A 15636-nucleotide genomic window follows, 5' to 3' on the forward strand; every position below is an offset into this window, starting at 1 on the left:
AATTCAGTTCCACCGTTTACAATATGGTTAGATATTTTACATTTTATTGCATACATTAGTATCTATATCGTATTGGATTACACCAATGATTCTCAACTAGCAAATAACTGCACTTTTTCCAAAGTTATCAAAAATATAACATAAAGTATTTCATTTTGTTTTAAAACAATAAATATATATTAGATCATATATTATGTACTTACACCAGGTTACCCTTATTATATATTTTTTCCTTTCCCCATTGAGATCTGACATAATAACAATTTACTTTAATAAATTTACGTATAATAATAACTGAAAAATAAAAATTATGTACTATTTTAAGGTACAACGTAATTTATAGTAAAAACCTATAAGGATGCCAAAATTTAACCAACATTGAGAATCACTAGATTACATATACTGGTACTGATTTATAACCCTTTAATACGTTATATTATACAGTTAATCTACCAACGGTTGGTTCATTTTATGGGAAAGTTTTAAGGGTTTTGTAAGTATTTTTTTCCAAATAAATTGAAGTAATTTATTACAATATAAAATTTAAAATAAAATAATATCTTTACTTTTTTTTTAATGCAGTAATAATTTTTAATTTCATATTTCAAAACAGAATATTTATTTGAGAATTTTAATGTAAAATACTCAACTTTTTAACTATTAGAAAATTAATTATAACTTATTAATATTTAAGTTTAAACGAGTGGTGTTATAGTAGATAACATTTGTTGGTGTACCTTTGTGCTGCTTCACTCAATTTATGGAAAATATATTACTTATAATAATTATAATAAATATATATAACTTATAACTAATTAACTAGTCATTTGAAATTCAATTTTTATATGTTCACGCACACACACACACACACACACACACACACACACATACACATATATTAATTATTTAAATTTTTTTTTTTATTATTAGGTACTTCATATTGTTTAAATAGATAAATGTTAAAACTTTTGAAAATAATAAGTTAATCTTAAAAAAATGTACTTTGTATATTATGTTAATAATAATTATAAATAATGTAGAATTATTTTCGAATGTTTATTTAAATTAAGTTTATTTTTTAATTATTTGTATCTGGATGTACATACTAGTATATTGGTATGTACTATATTGAATTCTAAATCGTTCTTTTTTATGACAAGTGAAATATCAACTAATATACATTTGTACAATACCATTGTGTTTTATAATATTTATTATTAGAACATAAACTACAAAATAACAACATGTTATATATAATAATGATTTTTCATTTAGGTGAAAATATAATAAAACATAATTTATAACTAGACAACAAATTAAAAAAATTATTACATTTGAAAATAAATTTAACTAGAAAAAATTTAAACCAAGTATACACAATTATTATTGAATATGATGCTATTTGATAAATATAATATGTGCATAAAATACTTAAATTTGTTACTAATTAATACTGAAGTGTAAATATTTTTTTGGTAATTATTTCACTACCAAAAGATATTTGATCAATTATATTATTAACATAATGACATTATATATTATCATTAACAATATAATGACTTCGATATTTCTTAAAAAAAATCTATTTTTATAGTTTGCTTATTCAAATTTATATCATATAGTTTTGATATACTATTTAGATTCTGTAAATGTAAAAATAATACATGCTCATAATTCACAATACATTAAATAAGTATTGTAAAATTGCATCAATATATTCGCTGTATCCACAAAATATTTTTTCTTCAAAATTGATCTTCTAATTCAAAAATAAATTATGTCATTATGAGTTGAATTATAACGTAGCGTTTAAGAGCATCTTATAATTTTTGAAAAATTTACCATTTTGATAATAGTTTATTACTTTAAGATTAATATATCAAAAAATCATAGTAACTATACATTTAAATATATGCGGAATAATTCAATTTACTCTAATTTAAAAAATAACAGAGTATAAAAAGAAATAACTTTTTTTGGGGAAATATATAACATAATATATTTCATTTGTGTTCTAGGGTCCGAGAAACAGTTACAACGAGTTTAAATGTATGTCATCAACTTTACACTGCTTAGAAATAAATTGATATAACAAGTCACATGAAACTACTAAGCTGCAAGTATAGAGCTATAGGTATATGCTCACCATCATAAATAATGACAAAACTTGCAGGTAGGACGTCAAATCAGTTTTTCTAACGTCTGTTACTCGTTAGTCGTAATTTATTCTTTTTTCGTAGGTATACGATTACCTATTACTGATTAGTACTAAGTAAATATGGATTGCCAATAGTTAATAGTTAAAATAAAAACGGCATGAAGTAAAATCATAATAATATCTTAATGCAGTTTACCATCAAAATCATTTGTAACTTTGACAAATTATATTTAGCCAGTATTATATCTATTTTAATTTAAAACCAATCTTGTGCGGACTTAGTTTCTGTTTACGCTCTAAATCAAATTGCATCTGTTTTTCAGAGAACAATAAACGTACAGCATTTGATTCGACAGACACACGCGTTGTATTAACTGATGGTATAAAAAAAAATACGTTATCGATGTAATCCTAGCAACTATAAAGATTGATACAGTTTTTATTTTTTCACATTGCCTGACAGTTGGCAATCATCCGTGGACTGTGCATGGGAGAAGAAGTAATGTTTACAGAGTGCCGATAAACCTATTTGAAATAAATATTTATTACCCACTACCCCTCTGTGTACATTTAGAAATATATTTCCCCTTCCATTTAAGGTTGTGGTGTGTATACACACCACAAGTGAATGATAGTTACGGAGGGGATGCCACTTGTTAAGAGAAAAGCTTTATTTTTATTCTTCCTGTTGCGTATCTTTAAAAAAAGATATTCATCGTTAACCAGTGGCCTGTCATTATCGTTAATTTTTTTCCCTTTATCATATAACACATTTCTTGGGTCAAATATTACGGTCGTTATGTATAATTTTAACACATTCGATGATAAAAAAAAAAAATTAAAAGCAAAAACTTCTTGATGGATGTTACAATCACGGTGTGTTACCAAAAGGTATCTCCGTTAAATTATTAATGGACTTCGGCGGGACCCCACTTTCGACACTGTATATCGAGTGACGTATTCGCAAATTCCCGATACCCTTTTTCCACTACATATTTCCCACCCACGCATACACCGCCGTACACGCCCACAATAGAATTATTAACCCTAACATACGGTCACCGCGCTAGCTCGCTTCTCGTGTACAACGTACATTATACGTATATATGTATACATTGAATATAGTCTTTCGCTATTTTCCTTAGCTCTGAATTAAATATACAAAAGCTCACTGCACTAATTTTCAGTTAAAATAATTATTATGCGTTTCAGTAGTTTACACATAAATTATATCGTTTTCCGCACATTTTATAGTATGCCAATATATTATGATAAACGTGAAATCGTTTATAAACGATCCGGAAAAAATAAAATAACAATAAAAACGCATTGTTTTCAGCGAGGTATTACTGATTTCCGTTCGATATTGTTTGACCCATTTGTTTTATTCTTCTAAGACCATTATTACACTGACCCCTAGCCCAATTCGATGGAAATTGCGTGTTTTAATATCTAAATTATTGTAACTTTACAGGTAATTATTTTAATGACTTTGCCATTTTGGTCCTTGATTTTGAAAAACTATACCTAATATTATTTATTGTAGTACCTTAGGTCTAATATGTTACCTATATCATGAATTAATTTTATAGATACACAATAAGTCTATTATTATAGTTATTATAAAAGTAGGTAGTCAATTATCTAATTTAAAATAATACAATATACAAAAATATTTAATTATATAATTTTATTAAACATAATTAATTATATTTTCATAGGTTCAAATAAATTTACCAAAATATATATTATATTTACATTTTATTTTACTCTTAAATAATATTATAACTATAAGTAATCTGTCATAATGGGTTATCTTGTAAAAACCCTTTCAATCGTTCGGTATTAATCTGTCACGATTACGCTATAAATATAAGATAGATAATATTTTATAGTTAGTTTATTAGATAGTTTTAATAAATTCTGCTTATTTATTTTTTCTAATAAAATAAAACAATAGTAATAAAAAAAATACAGTATTTTAATAAACGTTTTTATGGGAGCTCGAATACATCATTATTGGGTGCAGTAGTCATCCAATATAATTCTATGAAACTTTAACAGTGTAAGTTTGAAGTGGTAGGTAACTATAATTATTATAATTTACTAAAATTGATTGATAATTTAAAAACTTACTTAATTTCTAGTGACAACTATTAATAAATTTAAACTAAATTAAACTATAAATCTGATTATTAATATAATAACTATTTTATTACGCATTAATAATATTGCTATGTATTTAGTACTTTATTTATTCCTTCATATAATATATAACATGTTTAAATATACATAGTGTATTTATACTTTTGTTAGTATAATTTGTTTATCTATAAATCCAAATTCTTGAAATTTTATCTTTCAATTATTAAATTTGAAATAATTTAATTCATTACGAATATTGAATTTCAAGATGTAAAGGGGGCAACCTTTAGATTATGAGAGTGGAGCTTTAGGGAATTTTTAAACAAAGCGATCAGAGAGCAGATCCATCTAGTGTTTATAAATTATAGATATATAATATTATATAAACAAAAAAGCACTGATGTTTTATTATTTCTCAGTTATTAAAAAAAGTTTAAACTATATAAAAACAAGTCTTTCGTGGTATTACGCTTAATTGTGAAGCAAATCATTTGCTTCAAAACGTGTAACAGACACAAAAAAATAAAACATCTAATTGTTGCACCAGCTTATAATATATAATTATAAGTTTTCGATTAATAGATACTAAATATATTACGTATACTTATTATTTATTAGTAATTTTAAAAAGCGGTTCTATTAATATTTGCTTATAATAATTAAAGCAACTTTAAATCTTAACATAATTTTAAAAAAACTACAGTATTGATGGCTATATCAGTATTATTTTTTAGTTTAAAACATCCATATTTTTGAAAGATATTGTAGTGGTTTTGCCTCCATAGTTAAGGTTTAGTAACATATTATTATAGTAACAGGTGGATAGGTAGGTATAAGTAGTTATTCTTTATTGTCATGCTTGCTTAAAAAAAATATAGGTGCTATATAGAATTATACTATTAATTTATAACACAAAAAATACGGAATCGTCAAGTAATTGGAAAATACCCAATGGTGTACTATTTATATAACGTAGGTAAGTAAACAATTTGAAAATGTGTAGGTACAATGTTTCAAAAACATTCTCGTGTTAGTATTTTGATTTTCAGCATAAGTTGTAATACGAAATAACGTCTAGTATAATGAGTTGTTGAAAATATAATTATTTCGTTAAAACTATAATAATATTATAATTTTAAACGATATAATATGATGTTAATATGTTTTGTGAAACTCTTGCAAAACTCATATGTTATGATAATATATTTTATAGCAATACTTGTTTTTATACTATATTTATTCTTTGCGTCTATTATGTGCTTTCTGTAAACTTCTGGTTGAGAATCGTTGGTATTAATTTTCAGTGTGCAATAGTTTGTGTGTAGGGAAGAATCCAAAAATTAGTATTCTTCCCAAAAATTGTCTACAAGCGTGCAAAATTAAATATTATCAAAGTCTGTCGAGTGACGACTTTCAATCCACAAACATAGAAAACTATATTATACTATTATTGTAACGTAATTTATTATTCCAACGCTAAACCTGTGACCTCGTTAGCCACGACGTGGAGTTGTACAGTGATCGTGGAATATCTTCGACGATAGGCATTTACCTAATGTAATATCAACAAAAGGGTCGGTCGAGCGGCTGTAGGGTATATGTGATCGCGATACATAGGCGGAGGGTGGAGTCTACGTAATGATTTCTAATAGACCAGTTCTAGTCGAAGACTCGTCGCACTTCTTTCGACGAGTCCGTGTACGCAAATGTCACCTCCACTGGACTTTGACACCACCACTGCGACGACCACCACCAGACCGCTGGCGCGCGCGAGTATAAACGTTTCGGGTGTTGATGGCGGTGGCGGTGTTGCAGGGTAAACGAAACGGGCGTATTATTTCCACGGACACCACCACCGCCCTGTGTGTAAATATGCAATCGAGGGCCGGTGGGTGGGTGGACGAAGTCGGGTAGGAAACGTGAGCGGAGGCGGATGACCGTAAAATCAATACCCGCGACGGGACGGTGGCAGTCGTGGTGGGCCACCGCCGGCGTCTTTGGGAAACACCTCCAGCCACCCCGAGCGAACACGCACACCGACTCTGCCGACGCCCGCCAACCACTGCGCTACCACACTTCGAGCGAGCGTCCTCCTCCCACCGTGCCTCTTGGGACCCCTAAGCAGTACGTGCACCCCGCCACCGGTCCGTCAGTTTTAATATTAAAATACGAATCGGACTCACACACGCATACACATACACAAGTTATTTACGTACTTATAATAATATAGATAACAACAAAGGTCACCCGACGGTAAGGGTGGCGCACATATCATGAGAATACTGTATATTATACATAACAATATACACGATTATATATATATATATATATACACACACACACACAAAGACGATGCGGTGCGGCCTACAAGTGACGTGTTGCGCTTCACGTGGGGGTGGCCGTTACGTGGTCCAGTATTATAAAGTGTGACGTTTATATTATAATATAAATAAAGTCACGTAGTATTGTAAGTTTTATTATTTTTCTTCTTCTTATTATTATTATTATAACTGTCATGATGTCATTGATTCTATTATACGTGACCGTATCATAAAATATTATTATTATTAATTATTGTAATAACTAAATAATATGTTTTTCTACTTTAAAGTATTTAGAAAAGATAATTTAATACATCAAGTTTTTAAAAATAAATAAAATTGCCAAAGTACTTTAAAAACTTTAAAACAATATTTCATTAAATATTTTTAACACTGTTATGATATTCAATAAATATTTTGAATATATATGTATAAGAAGTGTAAACTCTTATCACCATATATTTTATGAGGTAGTATCTTTTACGTTATGAAAATACTTAAAATAGAATTTTAACTAATACATTGACAATAGTCAAAATAATTTAAACTTTAATGTTTAAAACATTACGAATAATAGTATATTTTAACACAAATAAATTAACAAAATTTGCTATATTTTTTTTGTTTTACATAATATATTTTAATACATAGATACTTGAAAATTATTAATCTTTACACCTTATAAGAGAATTATTCAATTTCATCTAAAATTATAACATTATGATTAATATATACTTAATAATTAATAACAATTATGTACTAAGTATATAATTTAATAAAGATCTTTATTATAGTTTAGTTTTTTTTTTTTTAAAAGTTATAAATATTTTTAAAAAGTATTAACAATACAATATCATTATATTGAATACTTAAGTATAAAAAACAATATTCAAAAATTGATTTGAATATTACAACTATATCATGATTGTATATATAAATATATTATTATTGTCACTACAAATGATCGCTATTGAAGTCTCCGACTGAACTCTACAGTTGTCGATATATTATTCATCTTTCTATCTCGGTATTCTTAAAATATTATGATTTTAAGTAAGTACAATGAAACTACTTAAATTATGATACCATGTTTCACTATAACAATGACTATTTTTTACTTAATTCAGTCAATTAGCTACTTTCACTATGTAAAAAAATATTTTTATATTTTTCACTGCCAATTTGTTTTCTAAAACTATAAAAATAGGATAAAGTAATATATAAAATACTGCTTGTAAAATATCTCATTAACAAATATATTTATGATTTACGTTATACATTTTTATCTTAACAAGTAGATTGATTAATTACATGTGAAATATAATAAAATAATATTGTTATCTATTATTTATTTTAAGGGTCGCTTAAATATAAAATATTTTTATTTTACTATTGAAAGAGTAACATATTTACAATTTATTCAATACTTAATAAATAAATTGTATAACAATAAAAATAATAAAATAGTTAACTTAATATGTTGGATTAGGTTAAGATAACAGTAGCACATACAGCTTATATTTAGACTCAATTGAGAAAACCATGTTTTTTTTATAGATTATATAAGAGTAGTATTGTTTGAATAATTTTTATTTTTAGTCTTTTCGTGAATTCAAAATGAATTGAATAATAAATTTATAAATATATTATCTAATGAGAAATAATAACCATTATTATACTTTTCGTATTTTTACATATATATTTTCGTGTTTATTATTATATTTAAGATAAACTTATAGTACAATTTATCTCATATTTTATTATTATTATTTTTATTTTTAAATGAAATTTACACAAATTAGTATTACTTATTTTGCTGTACACTAGAAAATATACGTGTTAGTTTACTTAACCTATTCATCTTAAATTATACTACTATTTTCTTACATTTTTCACGTAAATCAATCATTTTATAAAATATTTGATGTAAGTATACAGTAGTCAGTAGCCAGTGGGTACATAGTACATAAACATACAATTAATACATATATAGTATAAAATATAGGTAAATATACGTTTAATTTATAAATAAATAATTAATGTACGAAATAATATAATATCAGTTACACATCATAACTTGTTATACGTACATCTAATTTATTATATATAGATACATAAAGTTAAAATCACTTTACCTAGCATTATACATAGTTAAAAATTGTATGTCAAGATTTTAATTTTTTATCGCTTTCATCGTAAACGGCATAGCTGTTATAGCCAAAATATACTGTTTCTCATTTGTATTATTCTTTCCTCTTGTTTTTTAGGAACTTCGGTGAGAGTTTAAACCAAAAGAATTCCGTAGGTGTTCATTATTCATGATTTAAAAAGACTTTTATTTAAAATATTTTTTGCTATTTTCCTTTTTTTTTTCACTTATTTTTTTTCTTCATATACACGTCATTTTTATTTATTTGCATTTCATTTAAGTTTCGCACCAAAATAACAAATATATCAACATAATATATAATTATACTTTTATTCTTATTACATTTTATATTACTTAATTTTGAAACCAGAAAAAATGTATAATTTATTGTTAAAATATTAATCTACGAATAACAAAATCAATTCCTAGTTATTTTTAGTGTCTACCCATTATAATGTATTAGTTATAAAGTAGTTCTAACTCCTAATAATTAAATATTTTTGAAAATAAATAATATTCTGCATTTTTACCCTTTTATGAATTATTAAAAACTTGATAACCAGCAAATATTCTCTTAGTTTTATATTCATGATTTCCACGTACAACTAATAATTTTGTCATATCATTGAATTAAATTATTATATCTATAATTATTATTTAATAACAAATTACTTATTTAATATATCAGTAATTTACAATATTACTCATTTATTATATACTTTTATAATTTGCTTATTTATGTAGTAAATTATGAATAAACATTCGATACTTTACAAAGTTTATGTTACAGCTGAAAGACGGACCAGATAATAAAGTTAAAAATATATACCTAATAACAGTAAGACCAGCATGAGTTTTTAGTTAGTTAGTCTTTAGGAGGTAAACGTTGCTTTAGTCTGTGTAAGGGATTATCAGGAATTGTGTTTTATAATAAATTACTTATACACGAGGATCTTTGAGCGAAATATTTATGTTCACTTTTTGATAGTTGGTGAGTTACATACCTACCTATAGTTAGTACTTTGCAATATTGTTTTCATAATTTATTGTTGCTACTTAGTACTTACTTATACTGTAGCCTGAGATACATTTGTAACAAACCAATACGTAAATTAAGATATATTCAAACAGTTTTTAGGTTGGACGTTGTAGTAACTCTTCAAAACTGTTCAAAACAAGCTTTAAAGAGTATAATATATTAATATTATTCTTAGTTTTCTATACTTGCAAAAATTGTATTTATTAAGAAGTCGGGCATGTAAATTGAAATTTTAAGTTAAATATTTTAATTTTATTATTTAGTTGGTAGTTAAATCTGAGTATTATATTTATGTTGTCGGACTTAAGGATTTACTTATAATTTATGTTTTCATATTTATTTGTAAAATTATCATTGCATTGTCAAAGTAAAAGTCAGACTTATAGTATAGTATATATAGTTGGCTTTTACATGTCTTTGTTGAAAATCGTTTACAAGAAAAGTTTTGTGTTATTTCTTTGACAATTTTTCTATCCTATGATTTCTTTTCTATGCATTGTCACCATTCCATATAATGGAAAGTCCAGGAATGGATTTCAAAGAGGATTTCCACTCTAATTGAAAAGTAAAAACCAACGGATCGTTCAAATAAAATATATTGTAAAATCTAATAAAGCTGTTGTGTTTTTGGCCATTGACTATGAAAAAAATAAAACTTATCTAGGGTGCTCTTACTTAATATTTTATAATATGTACGCGTTAATCATGTACATTTTATTAAAATTATTTTAAATATTATGTAAAAATTTTCTATTTTCTATTTTTAATTAAGATAAATTAATTTTTTATTCTCAGTTGAGTCATATTTATAATTTTTAAAATATCATGTCAGAAATTTCTATTCTAAGTAAAACAAAAAATATATATACACAATGTCACTAGCTATGTCTGACTTTTTCTGTCTTACGATGGGAAGGTATACCATTTATCAATTGTTGTTGTACATTATATTCGTTATTCTATTCATTATAAAATTCACTATACATTATGTCAATGTATTACAGACGATGATAAAAATCAATCTTGTAATTTTTTTCATTATTTTTTCAGGACCAACAATTTTCCATTGTAAAATATTGTTGCAACAGAATACCTAATAACGTTATTATATTAAATACATTATTTTTTCAATAAAATAATTGTTATTTTTAATGGCACAAATATATATATATATATACAAGCTAGATATGCACTTATTTTTGAAATAATAGAAATATAATTGAATGACGTTCCACTAATAATATAACTTCACGATCACAAGTGAAACGACTATAATATAAGAACGAATTAATTATCAAACGATAATCACGAAATAAAATAATTTCATCATTTGAATTGTAAGACTAATTGATATAATTATTCTATTGAGCTAATTCTTTTTTTCTTTTGTTAATCAATTTGTTTTTATTTTGAATAGTATTTTAATCGTTTAATATTATATTCATAATAATTAACTACAAAATATTAGAGTATATATAGTACAGATTCCATTGTTTATACTTTCCCAGACAATAACAAACAGTTGATTAAACAGAAAATGTGTTAAACACTAAATGTATTATTGCAGACGGGATATAATTTTCAGTATGATAAAAATCATTAATAATAATAAATAATAAAATATAAATAAAGAATAAAAATGTAGAATTAATTTGTTGTTACATTTTAATTTAACTAATTTAAATATTATTCTTAATATAATGTATCAAAAGCTTATCATTTCAGTGTTAAATAGTTAGGACTTCTGCATAAAAAAACAAAAGTGATATGGGTTTAAAGTATTCGGTTAAGATTGTATATAATTTTTATAAGCTAAACTAGAATTATTAAAACATACATTTGGTTAGAGTGCTTCTACTTAAAAATATTATGTTTACGTCAGAAAGAAGACATTTTTTTTTCCTCAAAATAGGATAACTATAAAAAATTAACTAAACTGATATAAAGTTCTACTGTAATTAAAATTAAACCCAACTCATAGAAATATAATCTGCTTACATATATATATATATATATATATATTTTATATTTAATTTTTTTTTTTGTACATTTTGTGAAGTTCATTATTTTAGAATCAAACAATAGCGTACAATTTTAAATTAGTGATTACATCAATGCGAAAATTAAATATTTTTATGTACATTAATTGTTCTTAAAAAAATCTTATGATTTTATAAAACTAATTGGTTAAATAAAAAATATAGTTTTAAACTAAATGTCCATTAATTTGGGGAAACATTTTTTATCGAATACGATATTTTTTTTTGGAGGAGCTCGAGTTTTAATTTTGAACAGTTATAATAACAATTTTAGAAATTGCATAAAATTAATTTTTAATTCAAACAATTATAATCATCATAAGATTAAAAATTCAGTTTTTTAATGTGATGTATGTTGAAATTTATATTTTAAAAACAATAATTTATTTAAAAATACTGAATTTAAATAATAATTAGAGCTGTTTTGTATATTATAGTCATTAGCCAAGGTTTAATTGATTTAATTTCAAATAATTTAAATAAAAGCTGTTATTTTAAGCAAAATATATTTTTTATTGAATAAATTAGTTATTATTTAACCAGAAAACTTAAATTAATAATTATATTTTTTATAATTTACTTTACTATAGGATTGGTTTAATCGTTTTATCTAGTTATTAAAGTACAAAATTGATTATAATATCGTAATTATTTCGTAAACATTCAATATTTTCTGACACAATTTGGATAAAGGAATAACGCATATTAAATATACTTGTCTTTTCTTAATTGTATGTACTATATATCACGTATGTTTAATGATGATAATAATCAGAAGTTGTTCTTAAAGTTGTCTAGAGTTTCTTTATGAGATGCTTAGCATTATATATCTTATTAAATAATTACTAAAAAAATTCTTTGAACTTTTTACTTTAAATTTATCTTATTATTCACGTGAGAAAATTGTTATTTTTATTAAATGGGTTATAAAGCTGAAAATTAAGAGGGATTTTAAGAAATAAATTTCTTCATTAAACGAAAAGATTTTGTTTTAAATTATTTATATCTAATACTTATCCATAAAATCATAAAAAAAATATTGAATATTAATTTTATATTTATTTATTAATTATTGATAGTTTTTAGTTTTTAACTAACCAGAAAATAATATGACAATTCATTTTATAGGTCCTATATAAATAGTGATAATATGAATATTTATTTTTAAATATATTTGAATAAGCAAAATGTTTTTATATTAATTTGGTGTCATGCAATAATGTTGTATAAAATTCTGATTTTATAAAAATAATTGATACATAAATACATTTTTAATGTAATTTTACTCATGTAAATTAAAAATAAACACTTTAAAAGGCATTTCAATTAATGTTATATTGTTTTATTTTGTAACATTTAAATACTTTAAAAACACAAAGAAGGTTTTTATGTAGGCAGTATATGTATAATATGATAAATGGTTATGCTCACTTTCAAAGGTTTAAGCTAATCGTTTAACGTGAATAAGCTTATCCCAAAATCTTTCTCTATCTGTCAGTTATAATTTATGTTATATACAGTTGTGCATATTTTATTTTTGCTCGTGAGAAATAATAGTAAAAAAAAAAAAAAAATGTACAGTTATTTAGAACTCTATATAGTATATACATTTTATAAGCATATTACAATATATTGTATTTCTATTGTGTATAATCTAACATTTTTATTTTATCAAAACTAGAATTATAATCATATAATACCTTTACAATAATATCATATAACAATTAAGGTACTAAAAATTTAAAAAAATAGAAATTTTATTTAAAAATTATAGTTAAGACATTTTAATAGAGCTTATAAAAATGATTCGTATTTTTTTTATACAGTTCTATATCTTACCCAAAATCTAATCTCCAAATTGCTCGTTACATAAAAACATAATAGATTTACAAATATACAAATATTATTCAGATTCCATATTGAATAAAAAAATTTGTTTTTTTTTTTTCAATTCATATCAATTAAGAACATAATATAACTTATTTTTGCCCTTTACCAGTATTATTGAAACATATTTGTTGTACAGTTACTTTTAAACACTATTGCAGTTTTATTATACACCTAACAAAACACGATAATATCAAATACTACCTATACTATATTTAAAAATATATAGTTATTACTACATACCTAATTGTTTAGAAATATTACTTAGCCAACCTAAAAAAGGTCTAGGTAAATGTACATATAAATACGTATAATACATGTACCTAATTAGCTCTTAATTTTAAAATTGTTTCATAATTTTAACAAAATTTCAAGTATAACAATCAAAAAATAAATGTTAAAATATCTGCTTATAAAGTACCCTTTAAAGTTAACGATGTCATTGGTGTTTATAAAACAATAATTAATATACATATCAAATATCAACACAATAGCTTTGAAGTTGGGACTGGGACTTGCAGTATAGACTTGAAGGATCCTTATTGATGTCACTTGTTTTTTATTCACTTTTATCAAAAGCGTTTGATATTGTTATTATACGGTTTAAAATGTTATCACAGATTCACTAAATAATAAAAAGATATAATATTATTTAGAAATTTAAGTATAATATTTGTGTCCTTATTATTCTTTATTAATCAAAATAATATTTTATTTTTTTTATATAGTTTGGTATTTCTCACAGCTAATACTATTTTTTTTTTTATATTATGGTTGTAAAAACATTTCCTTCTCTTTGATTATAATTCCTTTAAGCGAATATATATTGAAACAAATTATAAAAATTATGTTAATGAGAGGTTTTTTAGATAAAAATTGTTAAATCATTATTAAAATATATCCATTTTTATATATTTTTTTTTACATTCTGAACGGAGTGATTTTACAATAATGTGTGTTTTTTTTTAATTTTTGTGTCTGTCATCACGTTTTGGAGTAGTAATAATGCTTCGATTTTAGACTTCAGCCCTTTTTCGAAAAAAAAATTCATCCAGTTGGTACTTTAGGGGCTCAGAAATAAAAAAAATTCTAGTAGTTTTAAAAAGCGTTGTGAATAATCCTGAAAAAATAACAATAAAACGGGAATTTCTATGCATAACAACTTTTCGACAAAATCGATTTTTTGATTTTGCTGTAACTCAAAAACAAATCATTGTAAATACTTGAAATTTTCATCAAATATTTATATTATAATTATCTATTTACAATTAAATTTTAAAAATATTTTGACTTTTTTTAAGCTACTTATAGATTGAAATGTTCGACTTTTCTAAGTTTTTTTCTCAAAATTCCGTTAAAAAAAAATTGGCTATCCAAAAAATCTTTAAAATTTAATACAAGATTTATTATAAGTTGTACTTATCGTAGTAAAAAAAAATCAAAAATTGTTAGTCACAGTTTTTGTTTATAAGCATTTAAAGTTCAAATGTTTACAAAATATATCAAAATCACGAAAATTTGCAAGGAATTTTGAAGTTGAAAATTCATAAAATTTTTGTGATTTATACTTAAGGTTCAAAAATCCAATACAAATTATCCATAAGTTTTCTTTCAAGCAACAATAAAAAAAAATTTCAGCGTAATTTATGAGCGTATGAAATTTAATTTTTTATGAAATCACATAAAATAACGATATATTACAATTATATTACAATTTAAATATAGGTAAAAATATAATATATCCAACTAATTATAATTGACTGACAAATCATCTCCGTTCAGAGTCGTTTTTTGCATACAATGATACCCGTCATTGCATTCAAATTTAACACATCCATTATAGTGACCAGTGATCTACCTCTCCATCTTTACTATACAGCTGGTATCCCCCACTTGCC

The 15636-nt window shown here is 24.1% G+C and overlaps 1 protein-coding gene across 2 annotated transcripts in view; it reads left to right on the plus strand.

Moving 5' to 3' along the window:
* Nucleotides 1-2057: 2057 nt before the first annotated feature.
* LOC113557379 (potassium voltage-gated channel protein Shaw-like) overlaps nt 2058-15636 on the plus strand; it is a 120274-nt gene continuing 106695 nt past the window's right edge. For both annotated transcript variants that reach the window (XM_026962862.1, XM_026962861.1), the window contains exon 1: nt 2058-2173. The gene's annotated coding sequence lies outside the window, so the exon portion shown is untranslated. The remainder of the gene's footprint in view (nt 2174-15636) is intronic.

Source organism: Rhopalosiphum maidis, chromosome 4, assembly GCF_003676215.2.
Source record: "Rhopalosiphum maidis isolate BTI-1 chromosome 4, ASM367621v3, whole genome shotgun sequence".
Lineage (NCBI taxonomy): Eukaryota > Metazoa > Arthropoda > Insecta > Hemiptera > Aphididae > Rhopalosiphum > Rhopalosiphum maidis.